This window comes from Ursus americanus, chromosome 3 (genome assembly GCF_024610735.1).
Source record: "Ursus americanus isolate L20-20 chromosome 3, mUrsAme1.1.p, whole genome shotgun sequence".
NCBI lineage: Eukaryota > Metazoa > Chordata > Mammalia > Carnivora > Ursidae > Ursus > Ursus americanus.
In genome coordinates, this window is record NC_142129.1 from 87,576,716 (window position 1) to 87,596,053 (window position 19,338).

At 46.8% G+C, this 19,338-nt stretch overlaps 1 protein-coding gene across 2 annotated transcripts in view; it reads right to left on the bottom strand.

The window, feature by feature from the left end:
• The window catches only part of NRCAM (neuronal cell adhesion molecule), a 278,867-nt gene extending 260,659 nt beyond the window's left edge, over nucleotides 1-18,208 (bottom strand). For both annotated transcript variants that reach the window (XM_087861196.1, XM_087861194.1), the window contains exon 1: nucleotides 18,053-18,208. The gene's annotated coding sequence lies outside the window, so the exon portion shown is untranslated. The remainder of the gene's footprint in view (nucleotides 1-18,052) is intronic.
• Between the last annotated feature and the right edge of the window lie 1,130 nt (nucleotides 18,209-19,338).

Here is a 19,338-nt window from a genome sequence, read left to right on the forward strand (position 1 = left end):
AGAAATGAAAGCACACACCCAAAGATGTGCGTGCTAACGTTCACAACAGCATCGCTCGCCATCATCCGATGCTGGAAACGCTCCAACTGTCCCTCCCTGCTGATACACGAACACCAGTGGTACTGCCATACGACGGAATACCACGGAAGCACGCTACCACGCGGACGAACCTCCAAAACATTATACTAACTGAAAGAAGCCAGACACGAAAGATCCCATATTATATGATTCCATTAACATGAAATGTCCGGGAAAGGCAAATTTATAGAGAAAGAAAGAAGATTAATGGTTGCCTTGGAGTAGAAGTCTGACTGCAAAAGGCCTCAAAGGAAGTTTGGGGGGAATGATGAAAATGTTCAAAAAACGGACTGTGCTTAACAGTTGCTGTACTAGCTTCCTCTGCTGCACAAGTTACCACAAACTCAGAGGCTTAAACCAACACACATTAATTATCTCATAGTTTCTCACAGGTCAGAAGTCTGAGTATGGCTGAACCGAGTTTATCGAAGTGTTGGTCAGGCTGCTTTCTCATCTAGAGCTTGGGGTCCTTCCCAAGCTCCTAGTTCCCGTGGTTGAAGGACTACCGCTACCCTTTTCCGTAAGTAATTCACAATATGGATGGAAGCTTCTTTAGGGACAGTGGGAGAGCGTCTCTCTTATAACTATCCCTTTTTAATGGCTTGTGCCTGATTAAGTCAGGCCAGCCAGCATAATCTCCCTTTCCATTAACTCATAATTGACTGGCTTGGGACCTTAACTACAAAATCCCTTCACCTTTGCCATATCATGTAACCTGATTCTGGGGGTACCATTCCGTCATATTCACAGGTCCCACTCACATTTAAGGGAGGATATTACACAGGGTATGTATCCAGGAGAAAGAATCTTACAGGCAATCTTAAAAATCTGCTTCCCACAACTGCACAATTTATAAATTTTTTTTAAATCACTGAATTATATACCTACCACGGGTAGGCTTTACGATACAGAAGTTATACCTCAATACAGATGTAAAAATAAAATGTCATGGAAAACAAAAAGTTGTCCATTTTTCACTGGGGCTACATTTTTTTAATTAAATGAACTAAGCCTATCTTTTCTAGGAAATGATTCAACAGAAAATTTTTTTTCCGATTTGCTGACCATGCCCTTTGTAATTTGTTACACCAATTAACTCACAGTAACCACATCGCACAAACACGCAGTCAGCTTTTCCCTCGTTGGGTTTTATTCCTCTGTCAGCTTTGTTAGGAATGAATAGAGGCTCACTTAAATACAAAGACTTCAGATTTCCAAAGACAGAGTAGGGTTACCTCCCCACTAGAGTTTCCACTCTCTGATTTCCCCATCAGGGAGTGGCTCCATTTTGAGTTTCCCTCAAACAAAGTACAAGCAATAATGTTTAGTCACATGAAGCCCCCATTTTGCCAGCTGCATACTTCCTAAAATTTCATTCACCCAAAGGTCAGGAACTGTGAGTTCTGGAGCTCTTTATGGTGTCCTGGGAACGTCTTTGAAGTTTGGCCGCTCATGGTATTTTGTGTGCCCTGAGCTGCTGCCTAAAACTCAATGTTTCCTAACTTTGGTCTATTCTGAGGACCGTCAGCCTTTACAAAAGAGCTTGCTGTACAAAGCACGCAGCAAGCCTGTGTGATGCTACTTCTGGGGCTATCTCGACACCATGATGCCTTGCAAATTCCCTGAGGGGTTGCCCAACAATGTCAACTGGATGGTTATCTTACAGGTTTGTTGTTCTCAAAAGCAGAAACTTCCCTGTTACCATGGAAATACAACACAAAAGGAGCTGTCCATCCCGGAAAATAAAAACTGCTTAGAATTCTCATTCAAAGGTTTTACGTTAAACGTGGAAGAAACTAGGGACGCCTGGGTGGCTCAGTCAGTTGAGCGTCCGACTCTTGATTTCGGCTCAGGTCATGATCTCATGTTGGGCTCGGCGCTCAGGGGGAGTCTGCTTGAAGATTCTCTCCCTCCGCCCCCTCCCTTACTTGCACATGCGTGCACACATGCGTGCCCCCCTCAAATAAGTAAATAAATCTTTAAAAAAAGATAAATGTGGAAGAAACTCTTCTGCATAATTTGTTTTTGTGAAAATAAAAATCTTTCTTGGGAATATTCCAGTTATCTTATTATACAACACATGGGCCACCAACGTGTCAGCAAAATTTAAAAAGTAATAATTTACTTTTTTTTTAAATTAGAGTACTTTTTCTTCTGCAATCTCTTGATGAAAATGGTCACAGTATCAGGTCACTTGGAGAATCTTAAAAGCTTTATTCAAGGATGCAGTCCCGTTACTTGAATGTGCTGTAGATTAAACTACCCACCTTTAACTAAATAGCATCTTCGGGACTGAACTAGTGTTTTTCCCTCCACACCATTTCTAAGGGAAATAAGTCTCTCTTAGAAGCTTGGGTCATAATCTATAACTCGCAGCAGATGGAAACTAAAACACCATTCCTCGTCATTTCTCATGGCAGGATAACATCGTAGCTCACAGGCCTTAAGACTAAGGGATAAGGGCCAGACTCCGTGGCTTAGAATCCCAGTTGTGCAACTTACTGGGGTGCTATTTTGACCCATTACTTAAACTCCCTAAGCCTCAGTGTCCTTACCTATAAAATGGGTATAATAACATAAAGGGGTTGGCAAATACAACCCACAGGCCAAATCTGGACACTACTTATTTTGTAAAGAAAGTTTTATGAAAACATGGGAAAATGCCCATTCATGTATATATTGTCTACGACTGTCTGGGGAGTGATGAAGTGACCTACAAAGCCCCTGGCCCTTTACCAAAAAAAAAAAAAAAGTGCTAGCCTCAATAAAAGGTTGTCATTAAGATCAAAGGAGATAATTCATGAAAGGCACTCCATATAGTTAACCAACCAATTAACGCTGTGAATTATTATTTATTGATAGAAAAGCTGTAAAGTCATTGTGATCTCATTTCCTAAATTCGGAGAGACCTCTTTCTATATAGCACGGCAGCCACAGCCGGCCCAGGAAGTAAGGGCTCGGGGTCAGCAGGCTCGGCCCCTTCTTGGACGGAGGTGGCCGAGGCGGTGTGACGGTGGGCTGTGGTGAGCAGCTGTCACGGCAGGGCCGGGAGCCTGCTGGGCCACAGACAGCAGCTGCTACGAGTCATCCATTTCCAGTAAGTGATACTCCGCCGTTTCTTGATGGCAGTGCTCTTGGTCACAGGTGTGTGACACATGCATATGCATCACTGGCCCCGCTCCTAACTGCGCTGAGCACATGGGAGGAGGGGCGGGGGCTGCAACTAGGCTTAGACAATGCCCTGAGCTGAGCCCGTTTCCCTTTTCCGTGGCAGTGACTGCTTTCCCAAGACGTATTCTGCTCGACCGGAGTCGGAAATTTGTTAATGTCAGTTGAATGCAATAAAATCTAGGCCCACCGTTCCAAATAAGAAAACGGATCTAAAGCTGGGCATTTCTCCCGGGATTGGCACGGCCCGCTCTGTGTGAGTGCGTTTGCAAATCAACTCTGGCCAACGCCTGACGTTACAACGGTTCCCTTAAACCTTTCAAACGATCTCCACGAAAGTGGCTTTTAAGGCCCATATTTAAAATATCTGAAGAGTTTACAATGTGAGTGGTTTTCAGAAGGGAGCCGCTGCTGTCCCCTGCTCCCGTCTAGGGCCTTGGACGTTTCACTCCATCAGCGTGTCCGTCACTGCCTCGCAGGTAAAGGGAAGCTGTAAGAATCTGCAACATTAAAAAGGCCATGATTCCAAAGGATTTCCTGCTAGATCGGGTGGGTTTTCATTAGTCCCTCCTGACAGGGTCATAAATAAAGCTGAGTCCACAGCAAGGGAAGACCACCATCACTACAAGGGAACCCCCAACCGGCAAATGGTTTATACACGGAAACAGAATTGATGAATTGCACCAGCTCCAGAGTTGCAAAGTCCTAGGTGCTCACCCCAAGAACCGTGCTACCGAATCTGCTCATTGCTCTAACTGAAGACAGCCGGGCCCTTCTTCCGGTGCAGCAGCTCGTCAAAGGCCCGACACAGGACTTCGGTTGGGCATCGCCTTGAAGGAGCTTACCATCCAAGACACGCAAGGCTGTCTCCGGTGACAGTGAACCTCACCTCACACCGAGTGGGCAGACGTCATTAAGGACCAACTAAAATGCTTCTAGAGTTTCCAGTTCATTCAAACCAATATTCAAGTTGACTGAGAGCACGTGGCAATCCCGGGTCTTCCAACGGACCGCGGTGCTGCCCGACGACAGTTCACTGTAAAGTCCTCCGCGGTGCTCTCCTTCGCCCCATCCCATGAAGCGGCGTTCACACTGAGCAGTCTGGCGGCCCATCCCAGCCGTCACTTTCCTCAGCAGGAGGAAATATCAGCAACCACACCATTTCCATTTTCCAAGTCAAAGGCCATCTTCTGATCGGCAAGAAGCGGCAAGGACACCTGCAGAGCCTTTCCCAAAAGACGCCCCCTTCAGTTCCCAGGTGACAACAATCTACACACGAGAGAGGCAGCAAAGGTGGATGGATTCGACTGGATTACAACCAAAGAGAGTAATCAACTGATGACACTATCAACGACCTACGTCTGTCCAGTCAATAAAACAAATAGTCTCCCTACCACTCTCAGTACTTCTGGGCTCTACTGCAAGGTATAGAGACTTTCTAAATAACCGATTTATATACACATCCTCCTTTGGTCCACAAAGTAGACATGGATAGATACACAGATAATATAAACATAGACACAGACACATAAACATAGAGACGTGGTGGGAAGCTCTATTTTCACCCTGTCTTCTTTTGTAAGAGACAGGCTTAGCACCAGGACACCTTATTATCGCATTCTGTATTGGTTTTCTAGGGCTGCCATCACAGAGCCCCGCAGACTGCGCGGCTGAAGCAACAGAGATGTATTGTCTCGCAGTCTGGAGGGCAAGAAGTCCAGATGGTGTCGGCCATCTTGGGTGTTCCTTGGCTTACAGATCTCCACCTTCATCTCCAATTGGTGGTCGCCCACTCAGCCTGTCTCCAACCTTCCTCCTTCTATAAAGACACTAGTCATACTGGATGACAGCCCACTCTGACGACCTCATTTTAACCATAAAGCCCCTATCTCCGAATAAGGTCGTATTCTGAGCCACTGGGGAGTAGGACTTCGACAGCTGAATTTGGACACAATGCAACCCACGACACATCCCCATTTCTAAAGCTCTGCATCTATACCCAGTTCAAAGATAACTACTATTGAGATGCCTGGTGGCTCAGCCAGTTAAGCATCTGATTCTTGGGTTTGGCTCAGGTCGTGATCTCAGGATTGTGAGATCAAGACCCCGCGTGAGACTCTGCCCTCAGCAGAGTCTGCTTGAGATTCTCTCCTTCTCCCTCTGCCCCTCCCTGCTCTCTCCCTCAAATAAATAAACAAATCTTTTAAAATAAATAAATAAAATTTTAAAAGATAGCTATGATTTTTAGCTTTATTGAGATATAACTGACAAATAAAAGCGTAAGATATTTAAATACACATGTGGTGATTTGATATACATGTACATTGTGGAAGGATGTCCCCCCCAACTAGTCAATGAACACATCCATCACCTCACTTTTTTTTTTTTGTGAGAATATTTACATCCTATCATCTTCACACATTTTAATGATACAATACAGTGTTATCAATACTAGTCACCAACGTTATACATTAAATTTCAGACATTATTTACCTTATAGCTGAAAATTTGTACCCTTTCACCAACCCCTCCCGATTTCCCCCACCCCCAGCCCTTGGCAATCACCTCTCTACTCTCGGTTTCTATGAGCCCGACTTTGTTTTAGATTCCACACGTGAGTGATTCTGTGCAGTATTTGTCTTTCTCCGTCTCCCTTATTTCACGGAGCATCACGTCCTCCAGGCTCATCCATGTGGCCACAAATGGCAAGATTTCCTCTTTATTGAGGCTGAATAATATTCCATGGTGTATATATATACCATATCTTCTTTATCCTCTCATTTCTTGCTGGACGCTTAGGCTGTTTCCACATCTTGGCTGCTGTGAATAACGCCGCAGTGAACACGGGAGTGTACAAACATCACTGAGATCCTGCTTTCACAACATCACGCCTGGATTCTGTGTGGTTGTCCTTTGCTTCCTGGTTTTAAATTAGGCACATGGGCAGGCAGGCGAAATCATTCAATCCAGAAGGGTACCCTATTTAAAACTGCCACCACAGAGCTCTAAATGGCATCTTCGTGACCAAAAAAGGGGGGTGCTGGATCATATGGCAGTTCTATTTTTAATGTTTTCAGCAACTACCATACTGTTTTCCATAGTGGCTGTGTAGCTCGAAGTACCCAGCTCTCCTCTGAGATACAAAGGAACAAAATAAATACGAACTGTGATACATTCGCAAGCCCGCTCACAAGCCTCCATTGCACGTGTTTCTCCGTATCAAACCTCGAAGCATATGCCGTGTGTGAGCTGGATGCATTTAATATATTAAAATGGTTTCATGCTTTATTGGCTTGTGGGGTTGCTAGTTAGTCATGGCTGACACAAAACATTACTGACTGTCCTCTTGAAAATTATGAATAGGCTATGGCTTGGAATAAAACACAATTAGATCTCAAAAGACTATTAATGATATTGAATACAACTGGGAAAAAAGCATCTCCTAAATTTACGTCCTTTTTTTTAATCACACTGGCTTAATCTGACTTTTGCATATATACTATTTGTTGACGCTTGAGAATGTAGTTTGTGTTTTTTGAAAACAGTCCCACCATGTAGCATTAAAAAGGGTATTGATCTCTCAGACTGCAATATGAGACCCCTTTATTTCTTCAAAATCGGGCAGACATAGTTATTGCTAAGGACGTATGATACATACAGATCTCTGAAGCAAATCTGAGAGAATATTATGGTGAAAACATGGCAGCTGCATTCTTCCTAAAGAACATAGACTGAGGCCATCCCTTCTCAGTACTTGAATTTTTTTCTTAAGATTGTATTTATTTATCTGACAGAGAGAGAGCACAAGCAGGCGGAGGGGCAGAGAAAGAGGGAGAAGCAGACCCCCCACGAGCAGGGAGCCCGATGCGGGGCTCGATCCCAGGACCCTGAGATCATGACCTGAGCCGAAGGCAGACGCTAACCAACTGAGCCCCGAGGCGTCCCTCAGTACTCTCCTTTTTATCTTGATTTTTCACAGTAACACCCTCTTGCGAGGTAGCGTTGGATGAGGAAAAAAGCTTGTGTTTTATCTTCATTTTTCGAAAGGGAGAAAGTACTCAAGCAACGTCTCCAACGCTGTACTGTAACCTCAGGCTCTTGGTCTACGTCGAGTAGCTGGGTACTTCTCTAATTTTCATTAATTACAAATTTCACGCACAATTTTTTCCTCCGTGTCTCTCACACATGGCCCCACTGCCTTGACCCCAACCACTACAGAACCCGCTAACTGGCTGGGAAAGACCACGCTGTCACTCCACCCACATCTAGGAATACTTAGGGCCAACCAGAAAGGAGAGGAAAGCCTTCTGAGGGCTTCGGATCCGAGTCACCCACCAGCCCTTCAGTCCTGGGTGCCTTGCTTCTGATTTTTTCAAATTCGGATGGTGGGGGGGGGAGCGATCTTACAAAGTGCTTACCTCAATCCGTGTGCAGCCACCCAGAGACCTCCAGGGGGAAGGGACGAGCACCGGCTTCAGACCCTGAAGGGAAACGAAAGGCCTGTGCAAATCTGGAATCATCGGCCGCGAGCAAAGGTAGAAAATTACAGAGCAGCTCTTCGGGGTCGCGGACATGTCATTGAGGGCTCCACAGCCGCAATTTACAAAATGGTACCCTTCTGGACTGAGTGATTTCACCTGCCTGCTCGAGTGCCTAATTTAGAACCAGGAGGCAAATGACAATCATACCAAACCCGGGCCTGAAAGTACGAATGTTTGCTTTCCCCTGGTCTAGACTCTGTATCTTCCAACGAGGGTGAGGACCAAATTCCCCAATTTTCTCCAACAAAAGATTCACTCGATGTTTTGCAATAGTCACGTACTCGGTCATTCATTCTTGCATTCACTCATTCGTCAAACACGGGCACGCTCACATACATACCACCACGCACAAGCAGAAAGGCAGCTCAGGCTCCTAATGGAACAGAATAAGTATGGATTTCCACGGTTAGAAACCTGGGGAAAGCCCGCCGAATTCTATTGTGAGCAAGGCCAAAAATGCCTTTATCACCGGGCTATTTCATTGTCTGCTTTCCTTATCATGAGCGACTTGGCCTCTCAATGTTATCTGGAGCAAATATCAAGTATTTTCATACAATTAAGGTACTTCTTTCTTCATTTACCACCTGTCTACCGCTTTACGGATTTTTATTTAGCCTTATTTGATTGGGTTTCGCTTGGTGTCGATGACGCCATGCTCTTTCAATGGACAGAACAATCTGTCGACTCTGATATCCCTGAAAAGCTGTTCCCTAATGGAACTTTGGTACCTTACAGGAGCTCATTCATTATGTAAACCTTGCGCAAAGGGAAGAATCCTCTTTAACACGTGTAATCATCCCAAACGCGTTTGGCAAGTTCACATTTTTATATACCCCGTCTTCCCAAGCTGGGGCCATCTGTATACAAAGGAACAAAGTTGCCGGAGCGAGGAGATGATCTAAGAATTCTACGGTGATGCTGAAACAATATTAGCTTTGACTGTTAGTAAGTTCTTCTCAGTGCATTGCATTTGTTTTCAGTGTATATGTATTATCATATTCCATTTTTTGCAGAGGGATCTACGAGTTATTTCTATTTCATGATGTCAAGTGACTTCAATGACCTGAAGTACCACAAAGAAATCTCTTTAAAGTATTTCATATTGGATGCTGTGACATGGAGACTATATTCTCCGTTGGCCAAGGAGTCGCCACAAACATTTTCATCCTCGTCCCTTTCTCTTTCTTTCAGATTTTAAGTTATTACTTTTACAGTGGTATTCTTTACTCTCACCTCATTATTTAAAATCTCTCTTGCTCCTTGTGTCATAGGACACTTCTTCAGGATGTCACAATTCTCATTACCCACCTGAGCCTTCCCGCCGTCTGCATCCCTCGCCCTCCCCGATCTCTGCTCTTCCAACCCCAGTCCTAGCAAGCGAATCCGACCGTGACCTCGCTCGCTCCCTGCTGCTTAATGGGTCCCCTCATGGTCCTAGGACAGCAATCAACCCTTGATATATTTTACCTTCCACTCTAATTTGGCATCGAGGTAACTGTTACTAGAAACATATGGCCATGGAGTTTTAAAAACCCTATTCCAACTATCAAAAGGCAAGTTACCTTAAAATTTGTGAGACATATGAAGTATGTATCACAATTTACATAAAATACAACATGTGACATAGATTCACGAGATCAACCCTGAAGTAAATTTGCTTTTGTTTATATTACAGTATTATTTCTGAGTATCAACTATTTTTTATATTGTTGCCATGTCAATGTCATTCCTCTAAAAGAAATAGTTGAAGTTGTTAAATGTATATAAAAATGGCTTTTGGTCATCATGCTACCAACATCAGAACAAAAAATTATGTCGTCAAGTTATTTAAATGGTCAAACGTGCCAAAGCAAAATTCTTCCAATTATGGTTTCATAGAACACCAGGAAGCGTTTCAAATTATCCCAAATTATTTTTTATTTCACTTCCATCTCAGGTACCGCGACCTCCCGGTAGCTGTTTTTATTATTCTGGTTCTACACACGGCCAACTCCTCTTTCTGAAGTGTTTTAAATCAGATGCTGCCTACCGAATTGTATGGGGGAAACTTGTGCCCCATGAAAAACTTCAGTGGCAAATATCACAGAGACAGACTCCCCACTAGACACAGAATGCCACAATCACGCTTCACGAATTGACTCATATGGGGAAAAAAAACCCAAAAAACCCAGTTAGTCAATATGTAGGACAGACTTATCCTGACATATATCCAAACAATCTGTGGTCAATACCAAAACACTCGAATGCGATTTTCCACGGGGAGTGGCCGGGGCATTTCTGCATTTATTCCAGTAGGTACTAGCGAGGACCGCAGCAGAACGGTGAGAAGAATATTTGCAATGCAATTAGGGGGGCACAAGTGCATCTGAGTGTATGCCAGACGCAGGGGCCTCCCCTGAACTCACTCAGTCCAACGTCTCAATGCGGCATACAGCATCAAACCGCACTTCCTACAGTTTCCAAACTTTTGTCAGATAACTAGATGTTTACCGAGCTCCTGGCCCGGGCGCTCCGCTTCTTGGATGCGCCATCCAGCCCCGTGTACGTTGTTCCAACACCATCTGTCGCTGAAGCTTCCACAGCTTCAAAAAATTTCAATTCAAACTCATCTACTAGGCACTCAAACTGAAGCTATAATTCAAATTTCGACATGAAGCTTGAATTCCTTTTCACTGTTCTTCAACTTTGACCCAACTCCCCCCCCCCCCACTCCTTCACTGAAAAGGGCCAAGACAACAGCCCGGCAAGTGGGGCAGGCAAAACAGGCCTCCTTTGTTCACTTTTGTCCTTTTAGCTCTCTATTGAGGTGAGGGACTGAAAGGCCGCACAGGCTTTGGAAGGCAGCGCTCGCTTGCAAGCCATCCTTCCTCAGAGACCACGAAAACTCTGGGATGGAACTCTTTCCACCGTCCACTTTTTACCTTAAGCCATAACGAACGGGAGGTTAGGACTTTTTCCTTTCCCCTTCCCTTGGAGAGAATCTGCTGATGGTGTTTCACGTGAGTTTGTAGTGTCGGTCAAAAATGTGTGCTGTAAACCATGCCACTCAAATGTCAAGGTCATCTGAAAGTGGCATGAAATTGCTTTAAAATTGAAATTTGGAGAAAAGATCACTACACACTGAATACATATACCGAATTTTTTGAATGCTCTCAGCCCACTTGAGAAAGATAAATCGAATTCATTGCATATTACAGAGTAGAAGACCTCCTACAGGATTCCCTCAGATTGCCTTGGGAATATGTTTTTCTGGCTACAGTGGGTTTTGAACCAATAGACCATGCACATCATAAAATTTAAATATACATATATACACATACGTAAGTATACATATATATGTATATATAAATTTAAATATACATATATACACATACGTAAGTATACATATATATGTATATATAAATTTAAATATACATATGAATATATATATTCAAATTATTCTTTCCAGCCCTAGCATCATTTAAGAAGAATTCTACAAACGTCAAATCACTATGTGGTACACATGAAACTAATAAAATATTGCATGCTGATTATAGATCAATTAAAAAAAAGAATTTTAGAAAGGATCCTTTTGGTCTGATAGCAAGTACCATTTTCATTCCAGTGTCAGTTAACGGTGCTTTAATACACAGCACTATGGAAGCAAATCAGAGACCACACAAGACAAGATTTATTCGTCATTCCTGCTTTTAAACCAAATAAGCCATTTGGACAGTCTGTGCAGCAGTTAAGCTCTGGTATTTGTAGATTTGTTCCCTTTACCCCTGTCATTTCTTCTAGTCACTAGTTTTTTAGTCACTTGAGGGAAACCCTCTACCAGACTTCTAAAAACTACCTTTTTCTAATTTGAAATTCTAATCTTGGAGGCCAGTAAAATAGGTCAATTACGTTGACACCACATCTTTTTTATTAGCTCAGCTAAGCAATTATAATTGGGTAGTGAGGGTTTATACTGTCATCTTTGAAGATTCAATGGTAGGGAGAAACGCCCGGCATAGACCTACAGATTCCAACTCCAGCACATCCCTAAACTTATTCCTGGCTATTTCCAGATCTGCGGCAAATCCGCTCCTGAGCTGGGTTCAAATGCGAAGGTTCTTTTTTTTCAGTAAAATACAATCATACTAATATTAAATCTATCCTCAGAGCAAAATAATTTCACACAACCACACTACAGACGTATATGCTCTCTTTTGACAGTAGAAAAACTAACGTGAATGTCTGTCACCGAGCTGGCTTCTCCTGCACGATGACACACATACCCCGTAGCATTTATATCACGCTTTGCACAAAGTATGGGGTCGATGAGCCCTTGTTAAAAACCATGCATCTCCTTGTCAATAAAAATTAAACCAGTAAGTTGGAAAATTTTGTGAATTACTTGTTCATAATACATAGTATGTTAATTTATGACTTTAAAGGGTAACAGTTATCGCTCTTTACACCCATTAGGATGGCTATCGTCAAGAAAGCATAAAATCAGTGTCGGTGAAGATGTGGAGGGATTGGACCCCTGGGCACTGGGGAACATAAATGGTACATCTGCTGTGGAAAACAGAATGAGGGTGCCTCCAAAAATTACAACAATTACCTTACAATCCAGAAATCCCACTTCCGGGTATATACCCTAAAGAGTTGAAAGCAATGACTTGAAAAGATATTTGTACACCCGTGTTCACAGCAGCATTATTCACAGTAGCCAAAAATGGAGACATCCCCACACATGAATGAATTAAAAAAAAAAAAAGTGGTATTATCTACAAAGGAATATTATTCAGCTTTAAAAAAGGAAGGAAATTCTGACACATGGATAAGCCTTGAAAACATTATGCTAAGTGAAATAACCCAGTCACAAAAAGGGCAGATACTGTATGATTCCACCCATATGAGGTACTTAGGGTGCTCAAATTCATAAAGAAGAAAAGAGAATGATCGTTGCCAGGGGTTGGGAGGAGAAGGAATGGGGAGTTATTGTTTAATGGGTATAGAGTTTCAGTTTGGGAAGATGAGGAAAGTTCTGGAGTTGGACAGTGGTGATGGTTGCATCATATTTCGAAGTATATTTAATGCCACTAAACTACATAGTTAAAAATGGTTAGAACAATAAATTTTTTGATATATATGTTATCACAATAAAAAAGTAACTTAGCAAAAACATCACATTTTGTTTTTTTTAAAAGATTTTATTTATTTGGAGAGAGAGACAAGAGTACAAGCAGGCGGAGGAGCAGAGGGAGAGAGAGAAGCAGGCTCCACAGAGAGCAGAGAGCCCGATGCACGGGCTCGATCTTGGGACCCTGGGATCATGACCTGAGCCAAAGTCAGACGCTTAACTGACTGAGCCACCCAGGCGCCCCCCAAAAAATCACATTTTCTATAAATATGACATTTGCTCCCACATTTAAAGACAACCTGATATTAAGGGGTGCTTGGGTGGCTCAGTCATTTAGCATCTGCCTTCAGCTCCAGTCATGATCCCAGGTTCCTGGAATCGAGCCCCACATCGGGCTCCCTGCTCAGTGGGGAGTCTGCTTCTCCCTCTCCCTCTGCTTGTGTTCCTTCTCTCACTGTGTCTCTCTCTGTCAAATAAATAAAATCTTAAAAATAAATAAAGACAACCTGATATTGAAAAATTTATAGTTGCTACAACTGGAGGCAGAGCCATCCCAAGACTTTCATCATAGAGCCTTGTCCTGCACATTTTGAGAGGAAAAAGAAACATCAGTTCATTTGGGCACATTTTCCTAGACTTAGAAACTTCAGCCGTGATGACAAGAAAGACTTTTTAAAGCTAAAGTGGCTTCTCATTTGTCTCGGTGGACGAAGGGTTAAATAAAATAAGCCACTGGATTCTTGGCCCTAGCATCCCTAGATGTCCTCTGCCCTGACCTGGCAGAAAGGTGCAGCGCTCCTGCAGGTGGGGCAGCATGACACATAAAAGGGAAAATACATCGAAATGTATTGAGTGATTTTTAATCATTTTCAAATCACTTCTTCTTCACCAGTCAGCTCAGCAGTGGAAGGCTGACCTAAAGCAGTCTTTGGAAGCAAACCCAGGAGACTTCCTAGAGAGCAATACTATAGGAGCTCTATAGTCTAGTTAGATTTGTTTTCGGTTGCCGTACTTCTCAGATGGAAACTGTTCTTGGGAAATGGGGGGGGGGGTGAGACTCTGAAGGCTGCCGACAGGGGCAGCAAATCGGGGCTGGTATGAATTGAGCCATGAGCCCGAAATTCATACATCGAAGACCTAACCCCTAATGTGACTGTATTTGGAGATGAGGCTTTGGGGAGGTGGTAATTAGGGTTCAATGAGGTAATAAGGATGGGGTCCTAATCTAATGGGATCAGTGGCCTTTTAAGAAGAGGAAGAGAGAGATCCCTGTCCACACCCACCAGGGAAAGCATGTATGAGTGCACGGTGACAAGATGGGCATCGGCAAGCCTGGAAGACAGCCCTCTCTAGACCTGACCCCCTGACACGCTGATCTCAGAATTCCAGACTCCAGAACTTGAAGAAAGTACATTTCTGTTCAGTAAGCCTCCCAGTCTGTGGTATTTTGTTATGGCGGCTCAAGCTGACTAGAACAAAATCCTTCTGATTTTGAATCGAATCTCAGAGAAAATCAGGAAAGAATCAGGCCAGAATCTCAGGAAAAAAAGCATGGGTGTCTCAGTGCTTACCCTTAAGGGAGGGGGTAATGACTGGTAGGAGCCACAAGAGGGCTTTCTCAGACGTTCAGAATGTTCTGCTCCTTGATTTGAGCGCTAGTTACAGGGGCGTGCTGGGTTCAAGCAAGTTCATCAAGCTGTACATTTATGATATGTGAAAAAAGAGTCTGTGCGCAGAAGTATGCCGCCCTAGGTGACAGAGCTACAATTAATCTTCCTGAAGGCTGGAACTCTGTTTTGCTCAGCGCTGTATCTCCAATGCCTAGAACAGTAGGCCAGGCATGTAGTACATATTTATGAATGAATGAATGAATTAATTAATTAATTAATTAATATCTGTACCAGAAAAGCTTCCTGGGGGGTTCCATTAAATAGCTCCTTTGTACAGACACAATATAATATCTACATATTCTATTTATATTCAGCCAATTACACAAGGAAAACTCCACCTACATGAGAACATTATTTGAAATGATTCTTTTTTTTTTTTTTTGAGAGAGAGAGAGAGAGAGAGCAAGCAGGGGGAGGGGCAGAGGGAGAGAGAGAATCTCAAGCAGACTCCACCCTGAGCAGCAGACCTGATCTCAGGACCCTGAGCAGAAACCAAAGGTCACCTGACTGAGCCACCCAGGCACCCGGGCACCCCTGAAATGATTCTTAAGGAAGTTTTCTGCAGCCCAGGCGTACACATTCTCAGTCCCTTCTCACGCTTCTGAAGCACTTACACTCCCAGCTATCCTTGTCCCTGTCACATCAGCCTTGCAGGAAATACCACTGCCAAAGACGACTTGCTTTTCATTCGTCACTGCTGCAGTAACAAAATGATGTCCTGTCGGGATACTGGCCTGCCTCACTACCCTGCACTGGCGGCTGGGTGACCTCTCCAAGCCCCACTGTATTCATTTTGAAACTGAAACATTTATATACAGTGTTCTCTTACAGCTCTCAGATTCCTGATGATGTGAAATGTTTTGTAAATTTCCTGTAATGAAGTACAAAGCAGGCTGACCATGAGTCAGAAGGATTGGGAATGCACAATGAATTCACTTTTGCAGTTGGCCAATTACCATCATTCTAAAAGCCATCCCAGGAATAGCTGATTTCACTTTAGTTCAAACTCTTGCTTCTATCAGTTAATATGGAGAATCTTTGTAAAGGCACCACACAGTCATATATTCAGGATATGGAATGCTTTCTTAAGATTTTATACTAGGGTCCTATTCATATTCAATATCCAATTGGAGGAGTAAATCTTCTGCAGTCAAAATAGTCTACAAAGGAGATTCAGGACTGGAAGCCTACTAGAAGCGCTTGCCAAATGTAAACGTTGGCCTTTTCTTAACAAAAAACAAAACAACGAAAAAAAGTTTTCTCAAAAATTGTGATGTGCCAGGAACCTCTCAGTCTCTGTAATCACAGGGGAGTCTGGTCACTAAAAACCTTCCAGTGACTGTAACTGGCTGGGCTAACACTTACAGGCTACCAGGAATAAAAGGACATGTAAAGGAATTCGAGGGTGATACGGGGCAATAAAAGGTTATTCCACAATACAATTTGCTGAGTTACGATATTGCCTGCTACCGTGAAGTCTGCAAGGGTCAGAAGTGAATGGGCTTACAATGTCCCTGATCACTTGGTGGTTTCAGGCTTGCCCTAAACTAATCTGATAAGCCTCCAAAGGCCCCATTTTCACAGTCGTGGATGGAAAACCTAAGAGCAAAAACTAACCCTTGCTCCCCCACTTCCAGCTATGTGGGCTTGCGAAAGTTACCTGACCTCTCAAGACTTCACCTCCTAATTTTAAGAATAGGATAATATGTTGTGGAAATTAAGTAAGATGATAACGAGTACCATGCACAGCGCCTGGTACATCTGAAGCTCTCAAAAAAATGTTGACTATCATTACCATTAAAGTGGAAAGTATCCAGTGCTCTAAAACCCTTTCAGTACTTCCGGAAGCTCTCCTTTACTCTTCAGCTATTATTACGATATTTTAATAACAGGGCATGGTTAGCCTAAAGCAGTCCCAACCAGAGCAGCCCAGCCTCCGTGTTCAGTAGCTACCATGTTCCTGACAGCCCCAGGGGGAGCTTCTGGTGCAGAACGAAAGCCTCCTGCCCCGTGACGCCTGCCTCCATCTCTCTCTTTGCCAGAGCCTCGGGCGAGGAAGGGCCCAGCCCCTCAGACCCGCACCTCTGCGCTTTAACCATGCGGGACCGAAAAGGAAAAGAACGCTTCCCTCTTGGCACAAACAGCTCGGCGGAAGGCAGAAGAGGGGCGGGGTGGAAGGAGACTCCACCGCTCGGCGCCCTCCCTCCGCGCCCGCAGCTGCGCAGGGGCGGCCCCCGAGCGTGCGGGGAACCTAGGATGCGGCCGAGGGCTGGGAGCCAGGGAGAGGGGAGGCGATCGGGAGGGAAGGGAAACGGCCTAATCACCAGCCTCCGGGCCCGAGAATCCCTCCAGCAGCGCTTGCTGCCCAGGGCACACCGCTCCGGGAGTGATGACGAGTCCCTGGCTCCACTCGACCGCGGCACCCCGGGTCCCCTCTGCGCGCCGGGAGTTGGGGGCCGGGAATGGCCGAGCGGGCGAGCAACCGGGGACCAGCACTCGGCGGCGCCCACCCGCGCGGCCAGTAGGGAGCCGGGGGCGGCGCACGGCGCAGATGGCGCTCGCGGCTAGATGGATGCTCCAAAGCCGGCAATCACTCCCGGCTCAACACAGCATCCCCGCGCCAAGCGGCTGCCAGAGCCCACTCCTGGGAGTCCGGGCAGGGCAGAGGCTCTTCTGGGTCAGCCCCAAACCCCGGTGGGCCAGTCCTAACAAGTCCCAGCCTCCGGAGGCTGGGCGGGGCGCCGGGACCCCGGGGACCCGCACCTGTAGGGCCAACAAAACCCCCGGGAAGCCCCCACCTTGCTGCCCTCACCGTCTCTCCCGTTCCCCCTGATTCCCGAGCTCTCCCCCGGGGCGGCGACATTGGGGTAGCCTCGGCCCCGAGTACCAGCGATCGGCGCAGGTGTGAGTACATCCGAACAAAGCCCACGCCCAGATGTGTCCGCGGGGACCCGGACGCGCACTCGCCGGTGAGTGCCGGCCCGGCACCTGCGCTCCTCGTCCCGCCGGCACCGTGGCGTGACACGCCGCACCCTCCGTGTGCATGCCGGGGAAGCCGCGGTGCCGGGCAACAGTAGCCAGGCCCCACTGCCCACCCAGGGACCCCAGGCAGGGCTTCCCGGAAAGCGCGGGGGCGCGGGCGGGGATGCAGAAGTTGGCCACAGACTGGAGGAGGTAAAGGGCCCGCCCGCGCCGGCCAGGGCTGCCGCATTTCACTGTGCCCCCGCCCGGGCGCCGGTCCCCCTCCTCCCGCGCGGCGCCCGCGGGCGCGTCCCAGGCCTGAGCTGAGGAAGGGAGTTGGCGACCAGGTTCGCCCTGCCGCAGAGAGAGTGGCGCGGCGTTGCCAGCCGGGAGGACGCTCTGCTGAACCCCGGGCCCGCGTCCGAGTGACAACACAGCAGCCCCCCACACCCTCCTCCACCCCTGCCGTCGCCCCCGAGCAGGACCGAGTGTCACCGCCGGACGCGCACCGAGCTACTCACGTTCTTCCGCCGCGCCCACCGCCGCTGAGGCCCCGGAACCCTGGGGCGCGGACGTCGTCCGTTCCCGACGCAGCTGTAGCCGCCCGCCGCTCCGCGCTGTCCCCTGCGCCGCGCGTCTGAGGCTCCGACTGCGGCGCGCGTCCGCCCGCGACCCGGGCGAAGCAGGGCTGGCCCCGCGTCGGCGCGCGCCCCCGCCGCTCCCGCCCCTCCGCCCCCGCCCCGCGCCGCGCTCTTCCTCCTCGCCGCTCGCTTTCGCGTCCTACCCCCGCCCCGCACTCCTCCCCGGCGTCCCCCGCCCTTGCCCGGCTGGCCCAGCCCCTCCCGCCCCTGCGGCTGCGACGGCGGCGAATGGGCTCGGGCCGCCGGCGCCGCGGGGGCTGGGGGGCCCCCTCACCTGGGACGCCGCGCCGCCGCCGGCCAGCGTCACCCCGCGAGCCTGTGCGGCGGTGGTGGTCGGGCTCGGGGGCGCGGAGGGCGGGAGCGTCCTAGGGACCAGGGAGGCAGGGATTTGGCTACAAAAGATGTTCCAGCACACGGGAGGTTTTTAAATGCTACTCTTACGGGTTTAGGTTTCGGTCCGAGGTCTGTGGCCTTTCCATTTTCTTCTTTCAAAGCATTTGATTTCTTCGAAACTTACCAGTTCAGGATGGGTGAGATTGGTGGGTTTGGGGTTTGTTTGGGTTAATTTTTATTTTTTTCTCTATATTTATTTATTTTGCAGCTATTACTTTCCAACAGCCCCCGGAAAGGGAGCCTTCAGCGTAAGGTAGATGCTATTTGCGGTAGGAATTGGGTTTTCTGGTCCCAGAGAACACGGTTAGTTCAGATTTGCTTATTTTCAGATTTGGAGGCATTATGAAGAAGTATTTGCAAGGTAAAAGGAGAGTTAAGGTTTGTAAATGTGTAGTGTTTGAGCAGACACACTGCGGGGTCATAGCTCAGGGTACGGAGGCCCCTCTCCACGGTGTTCCAGGTGGTGTCCAAGATCCTTGGCCTGGCACTCACCGTCCTCAGTAATCCCCCCCGGTCTGCAGCCTCATCTCTGAGAGCTTCCCCCCAAAGCCAGGTATCACAGAGCTTGACTGACCATTTACACGGGGCTCTGCTGGAGAAGGGAGTTTCCTTCCGTTCTCTAGTTTCATTCAAGAAGACGTTCGTGGAGCTCCTCCTCCCCGCTGCTCCTCCCCAGGCTCCAGGCCCCAGGGCTAGGGCAGGGATGCAGGAAGAAAAAAGGCACCAGGGCCTCCTTCCAGGCCCTGCCCACTCCTCTACTCTGCTGTAACCTC